Here is a 14,465-nt window from a genome sequence, read left to right as displayed (position 1 = left end):
ATGAATACCTCCAGGTGGAAAAGGAGTACGAGGTGTAGAAAAACCTAGCCCAAAGTTGTCTAAATAATTGGTTAACGAAAGGTACCAAGTAGTACTTCTAGGAGGACTGTAAAAGATAGATTCACGCTCCCTTAGATCAATAGTAAGTTGATCCTCAAGATTAGAGACGCCTATTTCTTCCTCTGGAGCAAGTTCTTCGATAGCAATCAAACCAGTAGGAAGATTTTCGGTGATAAGTCTTTCTATTCTCGGTGAATCAGGAACACTAGAAGTCGGAGTAATAGGTTCAGATATTTCTGGTTCTTCGCCTGTATCACTGGCAGACGAAAAACTACCAACAAGCTCAGAAACTGTAACAGCTTCGGGATTATAACCTGTCTCTAAACTTTGGTAATCTGGATGGACTACCAAGGAAGATTCTCCTTCTTCAGGTGAACCTACTCTACTGCCACTAGGAGGAGTTACAAGGACCTTCAACCCTTCGTACTGACCCAGAACGTCTTCAGGAGATCCACCCCGCGATCTACGTAGATTTCTTAACAAATCTGTTCCGGTAACAATTTCAGGTGACTTGCCCCGAAGTCTACGGGACTGTCTCGGTAATTCCGCCACAGCTAAAACCTTTTAACTACTACACACGAAAACAAAATAAAATTTCAAATCAAACCACCTAAAGTCTCTAAAGAACCAAACAAATTTGAATCACACGCCTAAAGAATCTAGAGCGTCAAACCAAGCACAAACAGTAGCCTTCCAGACCGAAAGCGCTAGTTGGTGATGAAGCCCAACATCGCTGGATTCAGTACAGAAGTGGCGGGTGGAACAGTTACCCCGGCAACCTGCTTAATGAATAGACTGGACCAAATTCCTCCACTTTAACCGTCTCGAGTGAAGTGAACCCCCCAGAAAATCCAAGTGAGTCTAGCCGATGTCTGCTCCAGGTACAGTGGGATCTTCCCTCCACCGTCACCTCGGTAGAATCCTAAAGATAATGGTCACTAAGGTTACCAACCGCAACAAATGCACCTAGGGGAACAGTCTAAACTCCGACAGCACGCAAGGGCAGAGTAGCAAGCTCAATCCCCTTGCCGGCTCCTTGACAATAATCCAAGGTTTACCGACAAGTGACCCCTGGCTCCTCGACAATGGTTAATCCGAGGTTTACCGTTTGTAATACGTGCGTGTCTGGCGTCGTTCCCAACGAGGGGGGATTGATCCCCTCACTGGTTCGGACACGAGCTCGTGCTTCTCCTTTAAGAGGAGCTTTCCCAGAGTACAAGTGAGACAATTGGATTTATTCTATCACAAGATAAGCTACTTGTTTGGTTTTGTTGTCTTGGAGAGTTAATTACTCACCTACTCCAAGACACTAGCCTGATCTAGATTGGTGTTTCAGAGCCCTAGTAAATAAAAATTACTACGTCGATTTTACTTTAAGCGTTAATTTTATGGTTTTTCTTTAAAGACAAAAGGTAGCGGAAGTGAAACCAATGGTGTGTAGACTCGACTCAAACCACTACAAAGATGCACCTAAGATGATTTACGCTACTTTTCCTTTTTTCAATGAAATTCTTAACTAAGAGAGTTGAGAGAATGCAAATTTTAAAGAAAACCACTTTCTTAGAAAAGACAATCAAAGAAACAATTCTCTTTATCTTTTCAAGCATACAAACATGACCACTCTTTACGTGCACGAAAAACTCTTTTTCTTTCAAAACTTTTCAAAGCTACTTGAAACAAAACTTTTCAAAGGAGATGTTTTTGTATTTTCTCTTTTTGATAAAGCATATAAACCTATCTTAACAAAAAACAATTTCAAAAGCTATAAAATCTATGAAAACTTGACGCACAAGCAAATCAAAAGGGAAATTACTCTAAGCAAACCTAACAAGGCAAAAGCTCACAAAGATGATTCTAGGTTGTTTTACTTGACCAAAAACAAGTCAAGGACCAGCTAATGCAGAATCAAAAGACTGGTCAAAACAAAACTCAAATCTTTTTGTTCTTTTTGTAAAATGGAATTCAAGACTTAATCAACAAGCACTTCGAAATTTGCCCAAAGAAACAACTCAATGGTAAGTTGCTTTCATAGGTAGACTTTGTGATAGGTCTGACTTCTTAGAATGCTGACAAAACCAGAGAGATCTAAGGCTTGACAACTTCTACCGCCAAAGTCACTACAAGACCTACAAAATCAAACCCTAGGGCTTACACTTCGATGAAATCCACTAAAACACTCAATGCTATCGAAACAAGTTCAGGTGAAGATCTTTGACAAGGGACTAATGAATCTGGGCAGTAAAAACTAAGAAAAAACAAAATCTAAGAGCAAAAAATGCAAAAAATAGGATTTTCTCAAATTTTAGCAGGGGACGCAGGCGACCCGTTAGCACAGGTGCGGGCCCGCTCTGTGCACACAGCAATAGTGCGTCCAGGGACGCACTGTGCAACACTCAGAGGGTGCGTCCTACTGAAAAACTCAAGAAAAACCAAAATGAATCTAATCCTAAGCTAACCCACCCAAAGACAGAGTCACAGAGCCAAAATCAGAAAAATAAATCAATTTTCTCAGAGCAAAGTTCACACAAAGGAAAAGACTTTTCACATCAATGGAATCCCCAGCGGAGTCGCCAATTTGTCACACGGAATCAGTCAATAGTGCGGACACAACCGACCTTCCTAGAAGTCTAAGACATTCTAATGACAAACAAAACAAACTAGAGATATCCTTCTCTAAACATGCATTATGATATGAGAAATCAAGTGTTTTGTTCTTACCTTTGTCCAAACGCTGTTGTAGAAGTCCAAGCTTTGTTGATCTGGATGAGCTCCTCCTTTTCTCCAAAACCTGCAATCACCAACAGTCAAACCATTAAATAGCACCTGATTATAACATAAAACAAAGCATATTCAACATATAGACCAAGGAGTACATGAAATAACTCATAAACAACAAGTTATTGAGAAGAATGAACTAATTTGCATTAAAGGTAATCAAAAGGAACCATTACAACCTGAGCCTTGGTGTTGTGCAAGCTCCTTCCAGGGTCCACAAGAGTTCTCCTTTACTTTGACAAAGCTCACCCACTTCCAAATAGAACAAGCAAAGATGGCAGTCTCTCCTCACAAGCTTCTAAATGGGAGTCCTAATTCCTGCAGCATTTACCCTTAGAAATGTATAACTTTCAACATCTCCTCCTTCTGGCCCAATGCCTGTATTTATAGTGCTCAAGAGGAAGTTAATCAGGTCCACCATCAATGGGATAATCCCCTCTTTGGATGGGATAGCTCCCCTATTGATGGGATAAGTTCCTCTTTGGTAGGAGTGCATGAACCATCTGGAGGCGCTCAATACACGTCGAACAACCTTCTAGAATGCTCTAGAAATGACCACAAGTGACTTTTTAAAGATGAAACTTGCGCATTTTAACCTTTTCAGGGGGACGCACCTGCCCCTTTACATACAGAGCGTCCAAAGACGCAGCTTTTGTGAACATTGGGTGCGTCCCCGCAGGTAAGGTTGAGAGAACCTGCGTCCCCAGAGATAAATACATTTAGAAAGACTTTCTCTCTTTTTTGGAGTTTGACATGGAGAGCAGAGGCATAAGACTTGCCTAAGAGGGTAGCATGACTGTTGATAGAGTCATCCTAACTGTAAATAGTCATGGTGACATTTTTTAGTGTAACAGTAATCTAGTGAACTATTCATGCATTTTTTCTGCAATGAACTGGGCATAATCATATATTATGGCAGGAGGCTGGCCTGGAGTGAAAATGGACAAGAAGGCCATGATTGTCTCATCCACAAACTCATCTGATGTGAATCCTGGGATGCTTGAGATCATGGTAATTATTCTCTTTCCAGTCTCTGAAAAAATAAAAAAAACACAGGGTGGAATGCCTTTAGGAGTATGGCACTCCTCAATGATGAAATTCTGCAATATTTGTTTGATCTTAGCTGGGTCCAATGTGGTGTATAGGTCCAACAAGTTTGCAATCGACAAAGGAGTCAAATTGTGGCTGGGATGAATTTGAAGCATTTGGTTAATAGACTCAGCGGTAACTGAAAACAAAAAATTCTGGTTTGGGGCAATTATAACCCTTTGGCTAGGGATGTAACATGCATGGAAGAAATGTACAATGTCTACGAATGGATGGGCTTCTGGGAATGTATAATTGGGCAAACGTGATTCCCAAAGGTTATGTTATCAGCATGGTTTAGGAACCTATCTTTGGCCCAGCAATGGATTCTCAGAAGGTTGCCTTGGGTGACTGTGTCTTTAATTTGAAAATTCGTGTCTGCCAGGGCCAAATGGTTAATGTCTAAATGAGGGGTTGTCACTGGTCTAACATCCAGAGAGGTTGGGGTAGCCATCTTTGTAATAAATTGTGGAAAATTAGGCTTTATATGGCTTTGGGAGTGAAATTTCAGTAATTGTGTAACCGAGGTAGGGTATGAGTAGTTTGCAGGTTGGGGTTCTGGTACATTGGGAATGGGAAACTCTCTATTAAATTGAAATTAATCAAATTCTTTGAATTATTTTAAGGATTTAATGTTCTTGGTTAAAGAGAGGGTAATTCTTGGTTCTTGTCAAATACCTGAAATTTTCAGTTGGGGCTGCAACTAGTTCTTATTGGGGTTCACAGAGGAATTCAACAGCCAGGATGGTGTGCAGTGGTAGTGTCAGAAGGTACTAGTAGTTGATTGCTGGTCGCAGGAGATTGAAAGGCATAGGTGCTTCAGAGGTCCAATAGTGCGATTTGAGTGGAAAAGTGTGGAAATGGGGGTCGAAAGGATTTTAACCACGAATGGTTGGAAAAATGGGAGGGAAAAAATGTTTTATGAATAGTGTTGGTTTTCATTTTGGTGGGGAGGTGGTTTTGGAGGCCATCGCACCGCTTATGGGGGTCGAGTGGTATTTTCCCAGGGGAATGTGAGCTATGCCAGAGGTTGACACGTAAGCAAATGGGCCCAGAGCAAAATTGCCCATATTGCATGCTCTCGGGCCATTAAAGGTTAGACATCGCGCGATTGCGATATGGGCGATAACCATTGGATTTGGGGGTGGATGATCAGACAACCATCGTGTGGGAAAGTTGTGCTGCAAGCGATCAGGTGAAGGTCAGCAGGACCCCTAGGTTCTAATTATGGTTTAGAGCAATTAACCCATGTTTAGGTGTAGATTAACTAAACTACGGAGTTTTACGGGTAGCGGGGTTACCTTACCTCACCAGGGTGGTGGGTTAAACTTGAGTTTAGTCAGGAAAATGGTTAAGTGGCGGAGTTAATGAAGTGGGGGTTTTTAGTGTTAGGATAAAGGGTTTATAGGGGTTTTGGGTAATTATTGAAGTGGAAACATGATTTTAAAAGTGGGGAAAGGGGTTTCACACTTAGGGGAATGGATTTTAGGAGTAATTGACTAGGGAAACATGTGAAACTAAGGGGTAGGAGTAAAAATGAGGGGGAAGGGGTTTTCATAAGCCATGAAGGGGTAAAAGGGAAATTAATGAGTATATAGTGGGGGTGAAGGGCGGGTTAGGCAAGTCAACTTATGAGCATGCTCTTTTCATTGATAACTACTCCTGCACACTTGAAACACATAGTTAAGCATGATAGTAGTGCTTATCATCCAAATGACTTGTACTTCTGCAACCTTTCTTTACTTACCCATTTACCTACCCTAACATTTTTTCTTCACTTTGGTGGGTGCACTTAATCTAGAAAACCCTTTTCTTTCCTTTTCTTTTATAAAACAAACTATCTACTTCTAACCTTATATCTTCCAAGGGCTCAGATTAAACTGGTGAGCTCCTTTTATTTCTCTACCTATCTAATGTTCTGCCAAGATTAAATTGTTTGGTCAGATTTTTATTCTCTAACTATAACATGGAATTGAAAGCATGAAGTAGTCAAGATTAAGCAGTTTGACTGTCATGGGTTGTGGCATAAATGAAAATATAGACACAACCATTATTTAAGATAGTAAAGTAAAAAGTAGTGGCACTTGGACTTGCACACTTTCATGATCTGTTTTTTGTTTGGGGTTCATACTTTTTCATTTTTTGATCTTTACTTATTTTTCTTATCCTTTGATATTTCTTTTAGGAAATACCCTCTATACATTTTTTAATTTTAATATGGAAAACATTTGCAGAAAGCAAAGGTATGTACAATATTACAAGAGTTAACCTCAACCAATTTAGAATTATGAATCCTGTCATTATAGGACTCTAACAGGTAGAAAAAAGTATAAAGCTAGACTTGTGGTGAAAGGGTTTGCACAGAAAAAGAGTAGAGACTTTGATGAGATATTTTCTCTTGTTGCTAAAATGAATTCAATCAGAACTATTTTAAGTCTAGTAGTAGCTGAAGATTTTCATCTTGATCAGTTAGATGTAAAGACAACGTTTCTCCATGGGGATTTGGAGAAAGAGACATATATGCAGCAGCCACAAGGATATGATGTAAAAGGGAAGGAGAAACTAGAGTGCAGGCTGAAGAAGAGCTTTTATGGCTTAAAATAGGCTCCAAGGTAGTGGTATTTAAAATTTGACAGATTTATGTCTGAACAAGGTTATACTAGATGTCACTCTAATCATTATGTTTATCTCAAAGGAAGAATGATGGAAGCTATATTATATTGTTATTGTATGTAGATGACATGCTTGTCATGGGTTCTAACATGCAGGAAATAAATGTGCTCAAAAGAAAATTGGCGAACTCATTTGCAATGAAGGATTTGGATGCTGCAAAACAAATCCTTGGTATGAGAATAACTAGAGACAGGAAGAATCACAAATTAACATTGTCTCAAAGTGAGTACATAGAAAAGGTGTTGAAAAGGTTCAATATGCAGAATGAAAAACCAGTTAGTATACCTCAGAATGAAAAACCAGTTAGTATACCTTTGGCTATCCATTTCAAATTAAGTAAGGAGGAGTGTCCCAAGACTCAGGAAGAAATGGCTCATATTTCTAAAGTTCCATATGCATCAATAGTTGGAAGCTTAATGTATGCAATGGTCTGCACAAGGCCTGATATTACACATGCAGTGGGAGTTGTAAGTAGGTACATGAACAATCCAAGAAAATAACATTGGATGGCAGTGAAGTGGATTCTCAGGTATTTGAGAGGTAGCACAAATCAAGCATTATTCTTTGGTGGTTCAAACATTTCTCTACAGGGATATGTTGATGCATATGTGGCGGGTGATAGAGATAACATGAGGAGAACAATAGGATATGTGTTTACTGTAGGTGGAACACCTGTTAGTTGGGTCTCAAAACTACAAAGTGTTGTTGCACTCTCAACAACAGAAGCAGAGTATGTTACTACTTCAGAGGCTAATAAAGAAATGATTTGGTTACAAATGTTTCTGGATGAATTGGGTAAGAAGCAGGAGTTGAGCAGGTTATACAGTGACAACCAGAGTGCCATACATCTTGCAAAGAACACTGCATTTCATTCCAAGACTAAACATTTACAACTCAAGTACCATTTCATACGGTCAATGTTGGAAGATGGATAGTTGATGCTGGAAAAGATACACACTAGCCAGAATCCTATAGATATGTTAACAAAATTTGTAACCTGGGAGAAAATGAGAATTTGGTCAGTTTCAATTGGTCTTCAGGTGTGATGAATAAGATGAGAAACAACCAGGTCCAAAGTGGAGTCATTTTCCAGCAAATGAAGCAGCAGTGGAGTTGATATAATCAGTCTCCAAGTAGGAGATTGTTGGGAGTGGAGCCTGATTATCTTTTGTATTCAAAGGTATCACTGCATTGGACCCCAGTTCGTAATGGAGTGGCAATGCTGCCCATAAAATATTTGCTGCAAGGGGGGTCAAGGGGAGGGCAGCTGTTAACTTTGGGAGCCCCCCCCCCCCCCCCGGGCAGGGGGATCAGGGGCAGCACTCGCGAAGCTAAAAATAGATGTAAAATTTCCTTGTAAAATGGTGTAATTTAGTAGTCAATCTGGGCCGTTCATTAGGCAGAGATATGACGGTAGTAGTTATGTTTAATTTAGGTTCTTTTGCCCTAGAAGGCAACCCCTCACTATATATGAGGGAATTTTATTGCGTCTATGTAGATGTGTGTTTTGATTGAGGAAGAGAGAGGAGATTGAGAGCGAAGGGGGAATTACAACGAATCTACTGTAGGTTGTATCTCTTCAGTTTGTTGGATAATATTAATGAAGGAAGGACTGGTTGTTTCTCCGTAGACATAGCCCAAACTAGGTGAACCACATATATCTATGTCTCTCTTTCTTTATGAATTTTATGTGCTTATATTTATGCAATATTTTATGTGTTCCATTACTCTGTAATATATAATTGTCTAACATATAGAGCTAGGTGGTCTCTGAGAACTTTTAGAAGTACTGTTTGGATGTCCTTAACAAGAGCTAAGATAGTTTGCATGTGGTGCTGTGATTTATCATTTTGATGATTAGAGGGTTGGTTGTCTCTGAGTACTTGTGTAAGTATTATGGTTAAAATATCACTTGAAGTTGCATGAATACTTCATAGTTAAAAATTATTTTATTTGATTGAAAATGTTGTGACTAATGTGATTGTGTTGGATTTTTTGCTCATGTGTTACATGGTGCTTGCCATGGAGTGTTGATGGGCTATCAAACCATTGGAGTGCTTGCGTAAAAGTGACTATGACTTCCAAGAGTAATTGGTAAGAAATAGTGAGTTGGTATAGAGATTTTATTTTGCTTCTATGACTTTGAATAATGGCCAAGTGATGGAAATTATAATTTTTATATTTTCGTAGCTATAAATGCTTATGACTATTGATAAAACAATGTTTTCTTTGCATATTGGTATTTATTGGAATCAAATCCTTCATTATGAACGGGAAGTATCTCCTCTTAGGTTGTTTAGATTGCTATATCATGAGTAAAAAATAAGTCCTTGCAAGGAATGAACACCAACGAAAATGTTTTGTTAAAGGGGGGATTAAGTAATATACCTACTATAAATTTTGTATTTACCAATGGTAAAACATTTTTAAGCTAATATATGGTTAACTGTTTGGTTGTAAATACGATTGTAACTAAATAAGTTCATTTTGGACCTTATCTTTTCACTTTTTCTTTATTGATGAAGAGGGTGGGTGGTTTTTATAGGACTCTCATTGGATGATTACGATTTGTCATTCTTTCTAAGAGGGAGATATTTTATATATAAAAAGGAGGGGCTTTTCAAATGGTTACTTTTCCATTTACTAATACCCAAAAGATGAATGTGTTTTCAATGATAGCCTAGAGAATTTACGCACCAGAAGAGAATCAATTAATTTATTAATTTATGTCTCCAAGCATTGAGCAATATTTGGTGTGCATGCATAAGTGGATAGTTTTATTAGCTTCACTATAATAGCTCGTGTTTGCCACAAATTCGTCATCTGTATTTCAATTTTGTTTCCATACCAACCAAATATATAACCCAACTCATATTGTAGCCTCTCATTAATCAATATACTCACTAAGAGGTGGCCTATGGCCTTTCATTCTTCCGTCAGCCGAATAAAAAATGCCTTGGATGCAGAGTTGGAGCATGGAAAATCATTAGTGTAATGAAATACGTTGTTGATGGAAAATGTGCTAGTAGAAAACACACTTACAAGGGTCTGCGTTAAACATAATTATTCAAGGTGATGTGATTTAAGTAGATCAATTTGATTATTTTGGTGCACAAAAAGGTATGACAGTCATGCTAATGTTCTTAAAATGATTTCTTGCACAGAAAATGTAGGCGATTTTGTTAATCTCCTTGGAAATTTCTGTAAAGTTCTTTTGCATTAAAAATATTTCATATGATTTAAGGGTAGGTTAATTTAATAGCACCCGTGGGAATAATTGTGAAGTTACAATGCCTAAGATTTCTTGAAACATTTATATGCATTCATGTGAAAAAAATATTATGTGAGAATCATGTGCATAATCTAGCTTTACTATTTTCTTGGAAAAGAATACATATGAACCCTTCATATAACCCTTGTTATTTTATTAAAAGATTGCACACATACATGTGTATATCTTAATAAGTTCTTGAAAATGTTTGCTTAGTTTATGCATAATAAAATATCAGTTAGGGATGTTGTTTTGTTGGAAAGAAAACACACTTGAAAACCTACACACAAAAAGATTAAAGAAATCATGATATTTTTCATGAAAAGAATGTATGTAAACGTTTCTTATGAAAATAGAAAGAAAATAAGTTTTTCATTAAAAAAAATCATTGTCTGGAATTATGAAAGGGAAAAGAGAAATGTGTGGGTATGCATGAAAGAATGGTGCCATTCATTAGACCTTTGAAAAAAAAGGATTATTTAGTGCATGTATAAAGAACAACCAATGTGTTAGTGAGATATATATTTTTACATGGAGGGAAAATATTAATTGTGTGTTAGAATTCTTGAAACTAAAACACATGTTTAATGGCTATTATTTTAAATTCTAGTATTGAAAATGTGGACATGTATTTGCATGAACTAAATTGAACTAGCTAGTTTGGTGTTTCTTGAGAGGAAATAAGTTATCTGCATGCATGATATAGAAATATTATGTTTTATATTTCTTGAAAGGAAATGTATTATTTTCTTGCACGAAAAATAGAAATATTGTGTTTGATCTCTTGAAAGGAGATATGATCTTTGCATCCATGAAAAGTACACCTATGATGTTGGATTCTTTGAAAATAATTATGCATGGAAATTATATAATTATTGTGTTAGGCCTTTTGAAGAGAAACAAGAATTTTCACGCAAAAAAGAATAATCATTATGTTAGACCTTGGAAGAGAAACAAGTAATCGCATGCAATAGGCGTATTAGCTTTCCTTTAGAAAAATACATATCTTTTCATGTAAGAAATAATAACTAACACATTAGTTTTATTTTAGAACAAAGCATGTATTTGCGTGTACAATAGACTTTGTAAATAGCTCTATCTTGGGAAAGATGCTTTTGGAAAAGGGACTTGCATTTGCATGCATGATAATAATATCTATTATGTTATCTTTCCCTTAGAAGGGGACATGCATTTGCATGCATAATAGTAATAATAATAATATCTATTGCATTGAAAAGATTGCTTAGTTACATGCACAAAGAAGAAGTTGAGGGGCTAACTGTCTTTGAATAAGCTTTTATCTAATTACATATACGGAAAATAAAGCTAATTTTCTAGTACCCTTTAAATGAACATGGATGGTTACAGTGGCTTTTCTTTGGAAAGGAATGTGTTCTTGCTTATGAAGGATCAAAGTAAGGTCGTATTTATTTTGACATGCTTTGATAATTATTTTCTTATAATTAATGCATGAGCAGTGTTCTTAGAAGACACATCTTGTGATATCATATTTACATTTCATGTATGTACATGAGTAGATGTTGAAGAATCACTATTAAAGATTTATTATTGGTTGATTTATACTATATGTAATTATGATATCAATGTATGTTGACTAAAACAATGGAAGGAAAGGATGGTGACTTCTATAAAGGATATATTTTGTTAATCATGGAGATTTTTAATTTGTAAATAACAAATACTTTGGCTAACTAAGAATATATGTGGAAGTTAAATCCTTACCATCCATCCACTATTTTTTTATAATTGAATTAAAATTATAAAAACCTATTTCAAATAAAAAATATTATCAACCTAACTAATAATTTCCTATTAATTTTAATATAAAAATTAATAGAAAAAATAATTTCATTTCTATTTTTTAATATTTTTTTCAAAATGGTTATTTTAATATGTTTATACAAAAATTAAAATTTTAAAATAATGCTCTAGAAACTTGAAAAATATCACATTTAAAAGTTTAAAAATATTTGTTTTTATTAACCTATCATTATTTACATCTTATACATTTACCATAACATTAATTTAAATTTCCAATCTAAAAAACAAACTATATTAAAATAAAGCATTTTTTAAATGAAAATGTGACAATTATGTTCGTTTCATTTTATATTCCTGGTTGACCTTTTTGACAAACCAAAATTCCCCGCTCTTTTCCAGCATTCACAAACATTATTGTTTGTTTTTTTACTTTTAATTGATTGATATTGAGTTTCTAAATAGTTGGTATTAAAGAAGAAAAAACATATGAAGGCACTAAAGGATGTAATCTATGTGATTACACATTGACATTCATTTAGTGAGCAGGAGAAACAGGGTAAGATACACTAAATAATTTTGACCGAATATGAATGAGATTTCATTGTTTTATTTTAGATTTTTCGTAATATAAAGTATTGGTGATATTTTTAATTAATTTATATACAAATTGTTATGGATATTTGTTTTTTTGTATATACAAATAAAATGAATATTGTAATATTATAAAAGGTTTTTTTTTTTTATTAATTTAAGATTTAATTTTAGGAATATAATTAGAATACAAATGTAGAAAGAAAGTAAATGGAGAAATCATCTATATAAATGAATGATATATTTATATAAACAAATAAAAGATGTATTATGATAAATTTTAAATTGGAGAAATATTAATTAGAAGATGAGATCTATCAACTTTATTACTATATTTTTCATTAGCTTGAAAGGATGTTTCAAGGTCTACACTAGGCTTAGCAAGAGGGTATAAGGTTAATTGTTTAGTGGAGGTGGTATGGGAGATTGTGACACTCCTAGATCTATGGCCTATATATCTATTTATAGTGGCCAATCATGGTCATCCAAGGACTAGTAGGTATCCCCCAAAAAACGATTTAGGCTGGAGGACCATGAAGTCAATGTGATATTCCCATGAATCTATGGATATCATTATGACCTCCAGAATTTGTTTTGGTTTAATTATTGAAATATCTGCTAATTGAAGAATAGTGGGGGTTTGTCTGAGGCTAGAGAGACTCAAGTCTTCCATGGTTTTCCTAGTCATAACATTAATGGAAACACTTGATTTGATCAATTTGTTTGGAATTAAAATATTATTGATGTGTACTTTAATGACTAGCCTACTAGGATTACAATAAATTTTGAGGAGGAATCCTCCAATCAAAAGATTAGATATTTTTCTCATGACATGGACTGTTTGGGTTTTCTTTCTCCTCTTGCCAAGCCTCCTTGAATAGAGTTCCCTCGCTACTTTTGAGTTAATTTATACATCCCTAATGGCTCGAAAAAGTGGGCTCAACATTCAAATATTTTATTTATGACCCACAATGAATTTTTTTGTTATTAATATGTTTTTAAATGTCACATGCCAACTCCATGTGTGTGTGTGTGTGTGCGTCTTTAAATTTCACATACCAACTCCATATATATATTATTTATGTGCATGTTAATGACTAGCCTACTAGGATTACAATAGTTTTTAGGATGACCACCCACATCAAAAGATTAGATATTTTTCCCATGACATGGATTGTTTGGGTATTATTTCTCCTTTCGCCAAGCCTCCTTAAATAGAGTTCCCTCACTACTTTTGAGTTAATTTATACATCCTTAATGGCTTCAAAAAGTGGGATCAACATTCAAATATATTATTTATGACCGACAATGAATCTTTTTGTTTATTAATATATATTAAATGTCACATGCCAACTCCATATATATATATATATATATATATATATATATATATCAGGTGGACATTGAAATATTTTATTTATTTCCATATTTGGTTTTTTAAAATATATATCTTTAAATAGTACATGTCAAATCCTTGTTTAGAATAAAAGAAGTTTGTTCCTAGTGTTGGCTTCTTTACAATAAATTTTGTTTATGCGTGTATGTGCATAAACTTGACATTGGAATACTTTACTCAATGTGTACCTTCAAATATATTATTTGTGGTCCATAAAACATTGAAATGATTACACATCTCCATCACATTTGGTTGTAGAAAGTGCCTTTATACATAATTGTGGTTAGAATTTATTTATTCTTAATTAAGAGTAGACTCCATCATTACACCATTCGAATGCTACATTCAATTTTTTATCAAGTTGGACCATGATCATATGTTCTCAAAATTAGATGGTAGAGTGGTACCACAAAATTTGGGAATAAAGATCTATTTTTATTATTCCTTTAATCCTCATCTATCTCTTCTAATTTGAAGTTGTGAAAACTAAACAAGTTGGATATAAAAATATGAAAACACTATGTGTAAATGGGTATACAACTATGTGACCTAGTTAGGCATGTTATCGTCAATTAATTACCAATAAAGTCTAGATGCGGTCCTAGGTGATAGGGAAGGATATCCCAGGTTCTAAGATACACTGGTTTTAAACTTTGAAGTGGGATAGGACATGGTTAATTACCTCGAGTCAAGTTTAAAGGTGAAAATGTTAGGATGAGATTGAATCAGTAAAAGAGTCAATGACAGTTAATAGTAATGGTTTTTAGGCCCATGGTCTTTGTATCCCATTGTATTGTGCCCATGGATTGCATGAAATTAATTCTTTTAAAT

This window comes from Pinus tabuliformis, chromosome 6 (genome assembly GCF_031772625.1).
Source record: "Pinus tabuliformis cultivar Carrire ecotype Pingquan chromosome 6, CPIR1, whole genome shotgun sequence".
In the NCBI taxonomy this organism is placed as follows: Eukaryota; Viridiplantae; Streptophyta; class Pinopsida; order Pinales; family Pinaceae; genus Pinus; species Pinus tabuliformis.
The sequence above is the reverse complement of the archived record's forward strand: the minus strand, read 5'-3'. Positions refer to the sequence as shown.